Here is a 14,252-nt window from a genome sequence, read left to right as displayed (position 1 = left end):
GACAGACTCAAATTGTAAGATGACGAACAGTTCATATCTCATTTACTGTAAGTTACATAAATCACACATGAAAACGTGCAACACACATGAGAAACGCATGACAAGCTGTCAAACTAGTTCTCCATTGCGGTTCAGTTCAAATAGCAGGATTCGCAGAAAATGCTTGTGATTTCTGAAAAAAATAATATATGTGTGTTCGGTCGTAAAAATCTGTGTACGAACATAGCCTGCATTTCAGTAGCTTACAATAAGTCTTCAAGTTCAATATTCAGAAGCATAAAAATGAGAGCCAGATTTAAATGGAAGTTTAAACCAGGTAAAAGTGCTCGTTTAATAAAGTAAATAGTGTTAAACATAACATTTTTCTCATTAATCAATGAAATCAATCTGTAAATGCTATTAATTAAATAATTCTATAATACGTTTAAAATGGTCACATTTATATTATGCATTCAATGTTCAAAAGGCATGTTTGCTAGAATTTCACTTAACATGATATTAATCACGCTGGCAATGCATTTAAGGTGACAAATGATGCTTCTATCTTTTCTTGTTGAAGCGCTGCATTTGCATTTCTTTCATTGATGATAGTGTTTAATGCATCACCATAATGCATTGATTTGGCTAAGCAAATGAGTTGTGTGCAGAATAATAACAGCAGTGCACCCAGGGTGGCTGAAGTCTGTTTCTAAGGACCGATACAACTGCTGGTCAGACCTGAGTGCTTTCTAACTATAGAAACACATAACACATATTTTATCAATGCTTTCTTCTCTAGCGAGCGCTTGTTTGACTTTGCTGTTCCCGGCATTGACTCTGAGCAATGGACTGCAAAGATCCCATTTTAAAAAAGAGGAAGAAAAAAGATTTAAGTGGAAAAGAAATCATTGTGACACATTAGTTGGTTTTACAGAGAGCTTGCTGTGTTCATGCCTTTTCTAGAAGCGTATTGGCTCTGGGTAAAAAACAAAACAGAACCTTATTGAAATAGAAGAAAAGCCTGACACCAGGCAGATGTTCACACAATCATGTGTTACTGTATCAAAGAGAAGGGTTTTTTTGTTGTTGTTTTATAGTCAAACTTGCTTGGGCAAGTTATATATATTTTTAGCTTATAAAAACAAGACAGAATAATAGTAATACATGGCCTTTCTGTGCTTCCGTATGTTTGGAAACGGTTATTGGTTTAGTGTCATTAGAATGTTGAAATTTCAAAAGTCACTTTGAAATTCAGGGATTCAAAATCTTATGTAAACCAAATAATTATTAACCTGAAGTTAAACAAAGTAAAATGATCACATGGTTAAATAATAGGGGTGTGACGACACAATCAACTAATCTTCTTGTAATGAATGTCATTTCAGTTCTACTTTCTGAGGATATATTATCATATATAGGCTATTGAAAGACAACAATATACAAGCACTGTAAAATGTTTTGCCACAAACTCAACTGACTAGTCCTCTCCACCAATAAGCTGGTGTGGCGTTCTGGTGCAATATGTATGCCGTTGCATCAACCAAGGTGGTTGTGGAGATTCCCCCTTCCGCATGTAAAGCGATTTGAGTACCCAGAAAGCCATTTGCACGCATCAAGGAGCTCGCGTCTTACTTTTGTTTTCGAATTTGCCATCGCACGTAATTTGTGTATATGGAGCGGCGGTGCTGAGCGCGCATTCTACAAGATAAGATATTTATCAGACGTTTAGGCTCTGTAGCGCAACAAATCCTCCGCCATGGTCTTGTTATTCATCTGGCCTTACTCTCGCCACGCGATCAGTGAACTTTGATCCCTGCTGACCCTGCAGCCGTGCTGGATGAGCAGAGCAGATGTTTACAAAAATGTACAATTACAGCGACCGTTATCTCAAATGACAGTGGAGACGGTGTAAATGTAGCAGTGCCATAATCTATGCTAATTTCACCCTAACACTCTGTCATGGCTATATCGCGAGACAGCTTTTCACCTCGACGAGAAATCTCATCACACCCCTATTAAATAATATTAGAGATACGGCATTATTTGTTGGGTGACAAAATAATATACATAAGACATTCTCGCAATTGCGACTTTATGAGTCACTCTCCCCTGTGTTTATTCCTTTATTAAATTACCTTTGTGTTGGAATTTTCTGCTTCATCTTCGTCTGTGGGACAATATCATGCAATTCTGAGAAAAATAGTCCGAATTATGAGATGTAAACTCGCAATTGCGAGAAAAAAAGTCAGAATTGTGAGACAAAAAGGTTGGAGGGTTGGAGCTAAACTCTGTAGGACAGAGGCCCTCCAGGACCGAAGTTGCCCATCCCTGTTTTACTAGTTTGCCATTGACCTAAATGTGCCAGTTGCTAACTGAAAGTGAACGTTTTAAAATGCTCGATGAGGTAAACAGATTTTAAATCCGTTTATCTCATCAAGCAAAATAAAATGAAAAATCGAAAGATGTATATTTCTTTATTTGCAATATCTGGATTAACTGGAACACCATGGATCAGGATAAGCTTTTTTTTTTTAAATATGATGACAATATGCATATTGTCAGGAATTTACACAATTTGTATTGTTTGCAAAATTGGCAGGCTTGTTCTTCCTACCCACTGAGGAACAATATTACTTGAATAAACCACCGGAACATTTGCCTGCTTGGCAAACAGTTAATATATGCTTGCATTATTCTTAGCGCACATTGCTTTCCAAACAGTTTAAGTTTATTTGGCCCTCCCTGTCCGGAGATAGAGGAGCAGCTTCGACTGGCTTTGGCATCAGATCACGCAGGGTGACTGAAGGTAAAAGCAGCTTCAAGGAAAGTTCACAATGTTACGGATTATACGGATAATCCTCCGGAATCATCCAAACAGAGAGGCAGATTTGATAAACGAACATCCACCTAGAAAGCACTTAAGGACAACCTTGTCGATCTCACAGTTCAAAGTAAATGTGATCCATTATTACACCAACAACTGTTGGGCCAGTTAAACATTTTCCAGAAGAGATTAACTCGACATTTTCCAGGATAGGGATTACAGAATATGGTATCATTAACACTGATACAGTGAGACAGATATACAGTGGGACAGCGAAACGCTGTGAATTGCCTTAAACGTTGCATGACGTCTTTGTGAGAGGTTAAAAGGAAAACTCAAGGGGGGAAATCACTTTTTTCCTTAAAAAAAAAAGATGAGTTCGGGGCGGTCTTTCATTAGGACCATGGCCTCTGTGTGATTTAATCTGGCTTTAATCTCTGGCGCATATGGTTCCCTCTATCAAGGACAACATGGAGATAGATGACAGTACAACCATCAGCATGTGTGAGTCTAATAAATATGACAAACATGTCATGGTACAACACTGCTTGAAGAAAGTCTGCTTTTATGATTTGATAATAAAAATGGGCCACTATTAAAAACTATAAGGGGTTATACAGTATTCTGTGAAATATTCAGTATTCACGATCTGCATTGAAAAAAAAAGGTATAGGATTTACCAATTTTTGTATATAGGATTGTTAGTAAATTTTACAAAGAAATGGCAAATAACACATTGAATTAAAAATGGAATTTTGATGTAGAAAGACTGAAATGGTATTTTCTCTTGTACAGTATACTCAGTAATCACGTTCAGAAAATATATATTTTTTTAACAGTGTGTGTATATCATTATTTTTATTTTATATACCGCCCGCTCGCGATATTGAACGAGAAAATGAGTGAACGAGGGAAACAGGAGCGAATTAGTCTTCCGTGTTTTGACGTCATCCCTGCACCTCTCTATTTGGAACATAGACTGTAAAAAACAAAGATGGATGACATGTCTCCACTTCCTTCTACTGTGAATTGTGAATGTCACAATGGTGCCTGCACACTAAGCTCAGATCTCCGATCAATGCTTACTGAGCATTTCTCCATTCCCCAGGAACTCTTTGACTTTTAAGACACGATAAAATCAACATTGGTGTACATGTCTGTTATCTTTGAGGTCATTTACAGTAGCTAGTGTACTTCGACACATTGCCAGTTCACTTTTACAAATATGCACGTTTAAAATGTCCTCTTCCAAAAGATAATACACAGAAAAGAAAATGTATAGTCTTCTTTGTGTTCAATTAGTGAAATCTATAAGATGTGATCATTTTAACTAGATTTTTTTTAAACTGTGTTTTAGGTTGGACCTAACAGTGTTTCCTCTTAGCAGTTAAGCCATTTCAGAGCAAATATGATATTAAGAACAACTGAAAAATATTTTTTTTAGCTGTACAGCCATATAAAGAGTTGATTGCGTCAGTTACAGTATGTGTAAGATTAAAGGCAAGAAAAAATCCGATTTTGTTCTGCTGAGAAACGTTAAATTTCAGATACATAGTAGGTTCTATGAATATGCAAATTAGCCCCACCTCCACTCACTCACACCAACTCACAGGTTGACGTGATTGGTTACAAGATTTGTTAAGTCAGAAACACCAGTGATTTCAAACCACGTTTTTGAGACTCTTTGGGTCACTGCAGTTTTAAGGAGAAAATACTCAGCAATGGTGTTGACTTATGAATTTGCACATGGTTTGTCTTAAAGCATATTAAAAGCACTACATATAAACAGCATTAAAAGCTTGATTTTCACCACAGGGGGACTTTAATCCTACCCAATTCCTACCAAATACCTAAACTTAACAACTACCTTACTAACTATTAATAAGCAGTAATTAGGAGTTTGTTGAGGCAAATGTCGTAGTTAGTTAATAGTGAGAATTGGACCTTAATCTAAAGTGTTACCATAATAATCATAATTATTGGCTATTTGTCATTGACTTTATACTTCATAATTTAATTTAAACTGCAGTGAAGTTCTTTTGATGTGTACTTTGTGAAATCCTGTAATTTTTATGCTGCTCCATCCAGAAACTCAAGATGCCAAATCAGCTTAATGTTGTGTCTTGTGGTATTTTATAAAACATTGAGGATGTATTCATTACTGTGATGCAATCAGTGATGAATGTGAAAAATGTATTGGTCTCAGACAGAGGCTGTCAGAAGTTGGCGCTAGAAATGGAGCATGAGCGTTAAGCAGCTTGAAACTTTGCTTTCAGACTGTTTTACTGCAGATCTGGCAGTTGTTTTAATGTTCACCGACACTCTGTCTACAGTGGCAGTAAAAGGTTTGCTGAAAATGCCAAAGGTGAACTGTGGTGCTTTGACATGAGCGAGATTCAGTTTAGCAGCTCAATCAGCACATGTAGGACATCTGCGAGAGCATCATTGATCGTTTGGTAAACGGGGGTTCTCTTGTTGTTGCTGAGGCTCCCGTTTTAATTAACTGACTTTAAAAGAGCCACACATCTGTTTTATTATGTGTTTGTGCCCTGTAATGAATGTTTCAGTGTGCTAGGATGCCTAGTTACATAACACAAACATGTAATCATAAAGAGGGTTAGCGTCTGAAAGAACTTTCCAAAATCACCAGCCCACTTGCATTAGAGCTATAATTTCCTTGAATAACTCACAGGCAGTGCACATCAAAAACAAATTTCTTGGAATCACCAATTCCAAGACGTTTCTCTGTAGCCTCAGAATTTTTGTCACAGTTTTCCCCAAAAGAGGGATCGGAGCCATATTTAGAAACTAGAATAAAACATGAGGCTGAGCTCTTGACTTTGGTCAGCAATCAACCACTTTTTCTTTTCTTTTTGCATGAAATTACTTTTGATAATAATATTTGTATTCAGCAAGAACACAAAGAAATTATCGAAAGTGAAGGTAAAGACATAATGTTACAATTACAAATGATTTCTATTTGAAATAAATGCTATTATTTTGAACTTTATATTGATCAAAGAATCACAGTTTCTGCAGCCATATTAAGTAGCAAAAATTGGTTTCAACATTGATAATAAGCAGCAAATCGGCATATTACAATTATTTCTGAAGGATCATGTAATAATATTTCACAATATTACTGTATTTATTATATTTTTGAGCAATTAAATGTGGCCTTGCAGAGCATAAGAGGCTTCTAAATCTTAATAACTTTTAAATAGTAGCAAACATATATGTATGTAGTTTTAATGTTTAAAATGTATGGTCCTTTATGAAATGTATGATATTGCATCTTAAATTCTATGTATCTTCATTGATGTGCAGAATCATATTTGTGGAGGGTCAGTTTAATATTTAGCTGAATTATAGCTATGCATCTTCGGTCGGAGTTAATATTGCGATTTCTGTTGAATGCATTCTCATATCTTCAGTTTATTTGAAATCAAACAATAATTGGCAACTCCACCATAACAGCTATACAGCATTGTTTTCCTCCTGCATCTTTTTTTTAGCATCTCGGTATAGTTCTCTTGCCACACACATCCCACGTGTTGTTGTTTATATTTGTCTCAGGCTAAATACTTTTTCTATTGAAAAATACTCATCTTGCTCAGAAATGTCCTAAAACTTCCACACTAACTGAGAGATTGATTCCCCCGACTCCGTTAAGTGTGCTGTCACTGATGTCAGAGCTTTCATAACTGCTGGCAAAATTGCCACCAAACCGCTTGTTTGTTCAGTCAGCTATGATTTCAGACCTTCAGCACGGTCTGTCTACGATGGTGTTCCTAGACGTGTTGACCTTTTAAAATGCTTGTTTGTCTGTTCGACAGGCTTGGTGGGTGGTGCTAGTCTAACTCTTAAGGATCTGAGCTGCCAATCTGTGAACCAGGTTTGGATGACTGGCGAGCTGCACAGGTACTGACGTCTTTTTGCAAAAATATTGACAGTGTACATCATATTTTATTATTACTGTGATTAAATGTTTGAGTTTCATTGCATTTTCTCTGCATCTATAGATTTTTTTTTTTTTTTTTTTTGCTGAGTAAAGTTAAGTAACCTGTCTGGATCTCACTTAAAAGTAAGGTATGGCTTTTGCAGTTTCTTTATATTGTATTTCCTATTAAAGTCATCATGTTATTGTTTATTTATATAAGCAAATATTGTATTTCTAAATAAAAAAATAAAATAAAAAAAAACTGTGTGAACTGCTCCTTACCCTAAACTTGACAGCTTGACAGCTTGTCCAAAAATATCACTTCACACAATATAAAACCCAATAATAATCAAAAATGATATTAGATATTTACTTTTATGAAGAAAAATGTAAGTGGTGCTTGCCTGTGCAAAACTCTTCAAAAAGTGTTCTGCATAAGTTTTTTTCTGTTTGTTCACTTTTTGCTTGTAGGACGATATTAAAGATATTGATTTCTGAGAAATCAATATATTGATATTTAAAATCAACCCAAACAAACACACCCCTCCATTCATTGCTCCGCCCCCAAAATGCACAAACATGCAATGGAAGAGTGGATAGCAGAAGCAAAGCAAAATAATGCTTCACGAAAAATAAAGCGAAGATGACGAACGAATGACAAGGAAGAACAAAAAATTAAGAGTACACAAGAGTATACAAGCAAGAGTTGGTTGTTAGTCTCCAGCAGATCCAGACAAACAATGATGCTCAAAACTGTCCTGTTACTACAGCTAACATTACAACAAGAGCATATCTTGATTCTGTGAAACATTAAAACCAATGTTACTCACGTATGGAGCAGAAATGACGCAACCTCATCATCTGTTTTCAGGCTTTCCCTGATCTTTTCCAGTGACATTCCTCTGAGCTTTTCTCTTTTGTAATGTCTCTCAGCCATCTCTCTTTCTACAGTCGTTCTTCAAATCTCCCTCTTGCTCACTCTCTCTCCTCCCCCACGCCCCCTACTGCTGATTGGCTACAAGAATGTTGTGCTGCTCGGTCCGATCCACTTTCAACAGCGTTTTACTGCACCTTTAAGTCACAGTTATCAAAGTTTGAGGTCTATCAAACATGGTCCATAACATTCTGCTCACAAACCACAGTGACGGTCACTCACAAAACTTCATAATTAAGGTAAAAAATGTACTTGACATATGACTCAAAGGGAACAGCAATGCCAGTTCAAATGAGTACATGAACAGTAAAAAGAGAGAAAATGCCTCATTCTTTCATAATTTACGCAGAGGTAACGTGGAACATCATTTGTTTAAGTTGAGGGGTATAGCTACAGTAAGTGATTAACAAGAAAAGCCCCTGGTTTAAATAAAACCTTTCAGAAATGAGGCTTGAAAGTGTACGGTTACTTTCACCTTGGTTTTGTGTTACACCATTTTTACTTTAGTGAAATACCATAAACCATCCCGTGGCTTCACTGAGCAAATATAGGAGTTTGTATTACATTTCCACAGGGCTTCTTTGTTGTGGTTTGCAAAATGGGAAAAGAATGAGGTTAAGACTGTTATTCTGTTTCTGCCTCATCTCTTGTGCATAAAGAGCACAGCATGTCCGGCTTTATCCAAGCCTAGTATGGTTGTGGCAAGGCCGTGCTCACTGAGTCAGGATGTTTCAGTTCAAGGTTGCTCATTGAAATCACATAACATTCCAATTTGTTGCAATATCTGTCCACAATCTTGAGTAGTTTTCTTATTCTGTTACAGGTGTTCAAATCAACATTTTGTTACAGTGTTTATCTATCACTCTGCAGCTATTGACTATTTCAGCAAGTAGGGATAGTAAAAAACAAAACAAACAGAATCTGTCTGTCTGTCCATCCATCAGGATTGGTCTATCTGTCATTATGATGCTGATCTTGACAATTGTTCTTTCATAGGGCAATCGCGCACACCTAGGTGTCTAGTATATATTTTTCTTCTTCTGGGGCCGGTTGCACCAGCAAGTCACAACCTAGCCTAGTTTTAATGTAAATTGTGTAAATAACGTAAAAGTTACAACTTACGCACTACTAAATAGGTTTGTGTTGCACCATTATACCAGAGAGCTTACGACCTACTAGCTAGCAGTGTTCTGCCTTAACAGCAAATGGTGCAACCGAATAAAATACAGAGTTTGTTACTAGCTAGTAGTTACTAAGCCTCTAGTGTGGACTTGACATTTACATTTTAGTAAGAACTTACGAATGGCTGGTGCAACCCTATGTTCAGTGTCAGTTTGGAGGATATTATAGTTATGTCAATAATTGTTAAAATCTTTATGTATCATAATCATACATGCTGAAATGAGTTTTTATTAATAGAGCTTTACTTTCCAATATTGTTTTTCAATTTCAGGTAAATCATCCTACATGGTTCCAGTGGAAGCTTAGAGACGTGTTCATAGCAGGAATTATTTGTCCTCTTTTATCTCTCCATTGGTCAGGAAGGCAGCAATTACAGGTTTTTCATATATTGTGTGGGCAGCGCAGACAATCTCTCGTCTCTTCCTCTCAGTAAATGATGTTATCCTGAACCAGTGTAGCACCCCACTGTTCCTGAGACGGCCAGTAAATTTCATTAGAAAGCTGAGGAAGGATCAAAACACATCCGAGTCTGGTTGAAGAACAGGCTAATATCAGACCGTGAGTGTGGAGTCATAGTGCCGTGTCCTCACCAGGCTTGATGCGACAAGCAATTTGTCTGTCCACACCGAAAGAGGAATGTGGCATCCAACAAAACCACAGCCAATCTCTCGCAACACACTGCAGCTGAAGAGCACATGACTTCAATAAGGATTCTCTATCACTTTAACTTGGTCCAATGAGTTTCCGATGTGAGTGAGGCTATAATCTGGAAATGCACCAATTTGATCATCCTTCAGGCAATATTCATAAATCTGATTACTTGGAAAAGTAATAGCACGTAAGGTAAGGTAAAACGTAAGGTGTCATTCATGTTTGTAGCACAGACAGTGCAGGATGAGTTTCATAATTAGGGATTTGTTCAAATCCCTATAGTAATAGTGATGCTTAGTGATGGACAGATTGATCGTTGAGTATTGATTCTTTTACTAATGAATCAAGAGGGTCAGTCCTCACATAAAAGTATTGATCCAAAGTGTTTATTTATTTATATTTTACTAGTGATTTGATTTATTTAGCATAAAAATTAAAGCATATCTTAAGCTTCAACGTAAAAACATGAAGTGACACTGAAGACTGGAGTAATAACGTATTTTTAAAATTACATATTAGTATATTATGTGATATCTTTAATTAATCCTTTAATCCTTTATATTCCCGCATCAAGTGAACATTTAGGACAACTGCAGCAAGAGAAAGTGATTATGCAAATGTTTGCATTTTAAGGATATGTAACATATTGCTGAATTTCACTGCTGCTAAAAGTGACGATTATGTGAGATTCACAATGAATAAACACATGACAATAAACATATATATATAAATACCAAAAGCCCAATTTGAATAGGCACATTCTGAATCAGTGTGAAACAGCTATTGAGATGCTGTCGCACAGCACACTGAGGCCTGTCTAACCTCTATGGAGACAGAGATAGCATTACTGCACTACAATATCAGGTGTCTGCCCTCCATAATGCCTGTTATGTATTAATCCTTTCCATGTTGAGCCTCTCTCATGGACGTTTAGAGAGAACGGTATTTGTTACGACACACGCTGAAAGCTAACTGGATGCCAGGGGATTAGAGGTGGAGAGAAGGCAAAGGAGAGGTGCTCTAGATATCCACAGTTTTGGCACATCAGATGATGCGGATGATGGCGCGTTATCATGACGCTCTGCTCCTCGAGTATTTACTTAGAATCCAGATTAACCTGCATGTAATTTGTAATTAGATGAAGCAGTCACAATAGAAGGGGGTTTATGTGGAGCTGTTCTACTTTGCAAGTAAAGTTATGATGTGATCTGAGTTGTGAAAGAGAGCAAAAATACAACCCATAATTGACATTTTGGGCGGCACTAGAGGCGAAAAAAACAACAACAAAAAACATACACCAAGCATAAAGTGATGGTCTGCTTGAAAAAGATGGTTAATTTCATTGGTTAAATTGGCTCTGATTTAGTTTCATGATTTAAGATGAAATTTAATTTTCTCAAGTTGTTTCAAACCTATATGAATTTCTTTCTTCTGCTGAATGCAAAGGAAGATATTTTGAAGAATGTCAGTAACCAGACAGTTGATTGACTTCCATAGTAGGAAAAAAAATACTGTGGAAGTCAATGGGGTCCATCATCTATATCAGGGGTGCCCAACCCTGCTCCTGCCGATCGACTGTCCTGCACAGTTCATCTCCAACCCTAATCATACACACCTGCCTTTAATTTTCAAGTGATCTTGAAGATCTTAATTGGTTGCTTCAGGTGTGTTTAATTAGGGTTGGAGATAAACTGTGCAGGACAGTCGGTCGGCAGGAGCAGGGTTGGGCACCCCTGATCTATATGGTTACCGACATTCTTCAAAATATCTTCTTTTGTGTTCAGCAGAAGAAAGAAATTCATACAGGTTTGAAACTACTTGAGGGTGAAAAAGAATGTGTGAAACTTTTTTTGCAATCAGCACATCAGTCACAGCCTTTCCTCTTCAAACGTTATGAAATGTGCTTCACAGTAGTTGTGTTGAAAAGACCAACCCACAAATACTCCACAGTTGACGGTTATGATAGAGTCTAAAGCAGCTGAAATCATCTCCTTCTGCCATAAGATTGTCAAAACAGCAATGCAGTCAGAGCTTTATTTAGTCTGAGAAACATTCAGTGTGACAGTCTAGATAGAACAATCCTCCCTATGCAGATGTTCGATCCTTCATCACCCGCAAGATAGTTCTGACAGCGTCGTCTATGGAAAAGCTGCTCTAAACAGCGTGATTACAATAATTACGGTTTAGAGAAACCATTTAATGCTTTAAATGAGTGAAAGAACAAGAATGATAGTGCAAAGACGGAATAAGGGATCTTTATGGGCGTAACAAGATGCAAACATCACGGTAATCCTCTTTTAACAAGATGAGTGATCAAGTCTTTTGTCAGGTTGTCGAAGGCGGACAATCAATGGCGGTAATTTAGCCCCCCTGTAAGTGCCAGCGGCCCGCACGACTCCCTCATTTATTACCAGCGCAGAGCAGGAGACAGAACCAGTGCCTACAGGCCGAGACCGAGAGAGAGAGGGACATGAGTAAAGGAGTGTGCAAAGTGCTAATGAGGAGAAGGAAACCAGAGGAGAACATGTTTCTGCCATTTTGCCTTCCTCAGATAAATGCCAGAACACTAGTCTTGTCTTCCCTATTGTGACGGATATCCGAGTGAAACTGCTTCTCGAACAAGAAAAAATATAGTGCAGGACTTGATTTTGTACATTGGGAATTGATTGTATGGTTGTGGTTTGCTATTGGTCGATCTCATGTGAGTGACAGGTTGTCCCGCCCTTGCGCCAGTAAACACATCATCAGAGAAGAGATGTCTCTGTATGAGGGGGGTATTTTGATGATTATGAGGGCACGTGAATTTTAAACAAATAATGATTCATTATCATAATCATTTATAATAGAAAATAATAACAACAAAATAAATCAAATCAAAAGATTGAAATAATTCCTTGTCTTATAACTTCATAAAGAAGATAGAAATAAAGTTAAATAACAACACTCAAATGTTTACAAATAGTAACACATTTTGCAACTTTTTTTATTTTTCAAAATTAAAATTGTTTTAGGTGTAAAAATAAAATAAAAACAAAGGCTTATTTTACATTTATGTTTACTAAATGTAACTAATAAAAGTAGCAGATTAGTTAAATAATGTTCCTTATGATAAGACATGTTATTTCATAGCTGAAAGCTGGACATGATGTTACCCTAAATAAATGAACAGAAATCCAACCAAAAACAAAATATATCGGTAACACTTTAAAATTAACTATGAGTTTTCCCTAAATAAACTCCTAATTACTGCTTATTAATAGTTAGTTGTAAATAGATTTTGCTGCATTTTTGATCAAATAAATGCAGCCTTGGTGAGCATAAAATACATTTCAAGAACATTTAAAAATCTCACCCCCCCTAAACGTTTTAACTGTATACAGTATTCGTCTGTTAATTCCATAGATAAGCGGAATTAGGATGCAAACTGTCTGTCTGCCGAAGAATGAATTCAAGCGGTAAATCCTGTCTCTTCCATGTTAATCTTGAGTTTTTATCCTAACCAGGAGTGACAAGCAATGTTGCGATGACAAGACATTTCAACATTGGTGTACGTAAGTACTCTAATAGCTTCTAGCACACCGTGCTTACCGTAGCTTAACGTATCATGTTTGTACAGCTTTTAAACCTTATACATATTTACAACTGTAAATCAATGTTTGAATTCCATATGAACACATTAAGATATCATCATAAAGATAAAGGGCCCTATTTTAACTATCCTAAGCATATGGTCCGAATCCACTTTTGCTAGTTTAACGACGGGAAAAATGGTCGGCGCACCCGGCGAATGGTCTAAAAGGGTTGTCCCTATTCTATTAATGAGTAATGGATGTGTTTTGGGCATAACGTGCAATAAACCAATCAGAGTCTCATCTCCCATTCTCTTTAAAAGCCAGTTGCGCTCACGCCATGTCGGATTCGCTATTTACATGGCGGAATTTGCAAGCGGAAAGACTGAACGCTCCAGAGAGGAAACGGATCTGCTTGTGCGCGAGGTTAAAGCACGCAAGCAGACCATCTACGGGACAAGCCGGATTCCACCATATCTTTATGTACACAACAATAATAATAATTTACATTGTAATCCTTTTATTTTTAATATTTGGCATGTTTGTGTGCTGCTGCGCTTCCCTGTGTGTGTAATAAGCAGAGTGTACACACGTTGTGGACCCGCCTATAGGCGCATATTACTAATGCGCCCATTAAATAACAAAAAACATAATGCGCCATTGACAGTCTATTTCAGTTGCCTCAAAATAGCAACACTCCAACAATGCGCCTGAACACACCTGGTTTTCAGACCAGCAGCCAATGGGCGCACAAATTGGCGCAAATGCATTTGCTATATAAACAACGTGGCGCAGGACGTGAAAATGAGAACTGTGTCGGGCTGAAACTAGCAAAAAAACACTTGTACACCCGCCACATTGCGCCGGGTGTATGATAGTTGTATAGACAATATATGAGGGTTTTTTTTTTTCCGAAGATCTGCATTTACCACATTTAAATGTTTTCATTTATCAGATGCTTTTGTCCATATTTTACTTAAATGAGAAAAATAACAAGCACTTGCTTTGTCGTATTGTACGAATCAGTCTAAAGAAGCGTAAAAGTGCATGTGTGCATTTTAAGTCGGCATGAAATGAAAATTCACCCTATTTATATTCTAAATGCATGTTATGGAACCATTCATCTATGCATATGTTGCAGTTTTTAAACAAATTTGCCCTAATGTTTAATCA

This window comes from Abramis brama, assembly GCF_963993115.1.
Source record: "Abramis brama genome assembly, chromosome: 5".
Taxonomy (NCBI): domain Eukaryota; kingdom Metazoa; phylum Chordata; class Actinopteri; order Cypriniformes; family Leuciscidae; genus Abramis; species Abramis brama.
Note: the sequence above shows the minus strand (reverse complement) of the source record.